Source organism: Petaurus breviceps, unplaced genomic scaffold, assembly GCF_028583685.1.
Source record: "Petaurus breviceps papuanus isolate PSGF00001 unplaced genomic scaffold, PetGlider_PUasm1.0 126, whole genome shotgun sequence".
In the NCBI taxonomy this organism is placed as follows: domain Eukaryota; kingdom Metazoa; phylum Chordata; class Mammalia; order Diprotodontia; family Petauridae; genus Petaurus; species Petaurus breviceps.
Window position 1 is genome coordinate 71,124,774 of NW_027185655.1, and position 3,594 is coordinate 71,128,367.

Below are 3,594 nucleotides of genomic sequence, written 5' to 3' on the forward strand. Positions count from 1 at the left end.
TGACACGACCATGTCAGGTAACTCCTTAGACTGCATATTACTTCTGAACATCATTACTATTTTCCACAAAAATCATTCTAGGAGGTGAAACTAATTGACAGACATCAGAAGATGGATGGGCACAAAGGTTCACTCTCAGGGAACAGTGAGCACCTTATAATTTTCAAGTTCACACAAAGAAAATTTCCCCCAAATGAAACCATACAAACCAAATACATATGGACTTGGACACACATACACACACACATTCCTTGGGTGCATACATGTGCCCCAACAAACACTTTGTGAGATGTCTCCATGATTCCCTGGGCCCCTCTGGTTACTTCTCCCTACCTTGCCCCTCTTCATGGCTCCCTCCACTTTGGGGAAGCTGGGTAGAACCCAGCCTACATGGTACATATATTGATTTAGACATTTTAAAGAAAATGAATATCTTAGAGGCAACACAGACTACAGTACCTGCTACAAGTAATGCTAGCAGCCAACCCACAGTAGGCTTTTCTTGGCCCCACATTTCATCACCAAAAGTATATCCCTGGGAAAGTCTGTACATTTCCAAAGGAGGGAAAAAACATGCTGATCATCTCGCACCCCAAATGTCACAGGCTGGATGTCTTTGCTGTTCTTTGTGGAGCTGCTTGGCCCTGTTCTTGATGGCCTCAGCCTTAGCATTGTCCTCAGTGACCCATCACCCAGTTTATACATGCGACTGGCATTTGCACAGGCCCAGATGTGACCCAGGTCAAAGGCTTTCAGAGAGCATTTCAAAACCAGGCGCATGTCCTTGGGGACACTCAGGGATCCTTGGTGGTAGGTGGCACTGATATTGAAGCAGCTAGGAGCATAGCTGCCATCACTAACCCTTGTATAGCAGTCTCGGGCTTGAGCCAGGTCAGGCTTGTTATCACTGATGCGCCCTTCTTGGGTCAGCAGTCCAACATTGTGACAAGTATTCATTGAATTCTTTCCAGATTTCTCAGGAGCCTTTAAAAAACACTCATAGGCATTTGTCAAGTTTTGGGTTAATCCTCCTTTCCCTGTTGTGTAATATGTTCCCAGTTTGTAGCTGCTCTCACTGTGGTGGTAGTCTTCACAATTGAACTTCAATACCTTCATCAAAGCTTCATCAAAGTTCTTCTGGATCCCTTCTAGAAAACCTTCCAGCCTGTAGCAACTGTCCAGGTCCTTCTCCTTGTAGCACTGGTAGTGACACTCCACCTTCATGTTCTTGAGGAAAGAAGCCACCTGCTCCTCATTCTCAAAGTCCACCAGACCCACTGCCTCTGCCCCTCCGCACATGCACCAGCCTGCTAGCCCAGGACAAATTTTTTAAACATGTAATTGGGGGAAAATAAAATATTAAAAAAAAGACATCATGAATTAATTTTTTTAAAAGGACATAGAGGTTTTGAGGCTCTTTGGTTGATCCTTTACAGGAAATTTAAGAGAGAACATAGATGAGCTGCATAAGATGAGGGATGTATGAATGGGACCAATGAAGGGAGTTTCTGCAACAAGTGGGATCATGTGGGCATTGAAATATTTGAAGGATAATGAAGAGATAAAATTTAGGAAAATTAATTAATGTCAAGGATCTCAATATCAATGGAAATTACAAATAAGAAATGAGACAAATGAGTCTTGGCAATTTTTCTTTTCAGGAACAATTTCTCATTTAGACTTTTTTTTTCCTTCAGGGAATTCTAGTCTTCCTCAAAATAAATGGCACACAAGACAAAAGTCATTTCATTCAATGGTTTTTCAATGGCTATCTAACCTAATTCAAACTTTTTTGTATTTTAATTCATTAGCATCTCTCTGAATAAATCATTCAGACCCATTTGATTATTGCATTTAGGTGGTCATTGAGACAGCTGAGCAGCTTTTAGAGAGCTCATTTTATTTCATGTGGGATCACAGAAAAAGTAACTAAACAATTGTAGCCCAAAGTAAATGTTCACATAACAACTCTTTTTAAATGTCTATTCACTATAACAGAAGCAAACTTTTTAAACATTAATTATCATTTTCTAAGGCAACAATCATTTAGTACTGAGGACATTTTAAGATATCTGTACTATACTCTTCAGAAAATTTGCACGTCTAACCTAAGCCTTATAATACTTTAAGTGAAATAACTTTAATCAATAGATCAAAACACCAAAGAACTCTGATTCTTGAGTTGGAAGAGATGGGTTCCAATCCTGTCTTTAACATTTATTATCTGGGTGACCTTTGAAAAGTCATTTAGTCTTGACCCTCACTCTTTCCAAATATAAGAAGAGAAAGATGAACTATATGGAACCACTAGAACCTTACACTTCATTCTGGCCAAATGAGTTAATATTTCTTAATGATATAACAAGAGGCAGTATGTCATAGTGTATAGAGAGTCTGCTTTGACAGACCTGAACCTTGAGTCCCTCTTGACATCTAGACACTGTCTCACCCCAACTCTCCACCCTGTCATTTTTCACTTAATCTCTCAGTGCCCCTAAGCAACTCTCAAACACTAATAATTAGAGAACAAGTAAACATCTGCAGTAGTAGAGGAAGTTCCCTCACCTCACTGAGAGCTCCTTACAACTGGTCTAAGAGTTAAGAAGAATGGCATAGGGGTGGCTAGGTGGCACAGTGAATACAGCACCAGCCCAGGAGTCAGAAGAACCTGAGTTCAAATCTGGCCTCAGACACTTGACACACTTACTAGCCGTGTGACTTTGGGCAAGTCACTTAACCCCAATTGCCCTCCCCCCCCCAAAAAAAAAACAAGAGAAAAGAAGAATAGCATAGCTAATCAGTGACCAGCACACCTGCAGCATCTGTTTGTTTATGCTGCAGTCCTTTCCCTACCTGTGACCCTCACTGGTTCCCATGGACTCTCAGACATAGGCTTGTCTCTCCAGGCAGAGAGCTGTGAGAGAAGAGTCATTCCCTAGCTGGTGCCTATTCCAACCATTCCCTATATTCTCCTGGCACCTTAAAGTGCACTGCCAGCAAGCATCATGTAAGTTCTCTGACCTAGGCAAGCAACTTTTTCACATCACTGATAAATAAAATAATTTTTCTTCAATAAAGAATGCTCCAAAAGTCTTAGAGCTGCTTTAAAAGCTTAAGATTACAGTAAGATTTTAGGATAGATTTTAGTTTTAGTAATAGGCCACTTAAAAAATTTTCATGTATGTCTTATATTTTATAAAATATTTTAGTGAAGTAGTATAGTTATAAAATCTGTAAAGACATACAGACACATACATACATAAATGTATAGCATGCTCTGAGTTTTTGTTTTATTGATAAAGGAGGTCTATTTAAAAGATTTGAAGACCATAGCCTGACTAACAAAATCACAAATCTTGTTCCAGATGATTCAACAAACATCTAATAATCAGAACTCCATTTAACTTTAGTGGAATCCTTTATTAGTTCTCTTATTAAAGCTATTGACTTGAAATAAGGAATATTTCCACAATAGATTTGATGTGTTTATGTCAGCATAGTATTCTAGATGAGGACTTTTGACACATAGCACATGTGTGCACTTGTTTAGAATGAACAGTATATAGAATTCATTAATTAAAACTACATTTGAAA

General features: G+C 39.1%; 1 pseudogene; it reads right to left on the reverse strand.

The window, feature by feature from the left end:
• Window positions 1-474: 474 nt before the first annotated feature.
• On the reverse strand, window positions 475-1,299 carry LOC138171020 (cytochrome c oxidase assembly factor 7 pseudogene; annotated as a pseudogene).
• Between the last annotated feature and the right edge of the window lie 2,295 nt (window positions 1,300-3,594).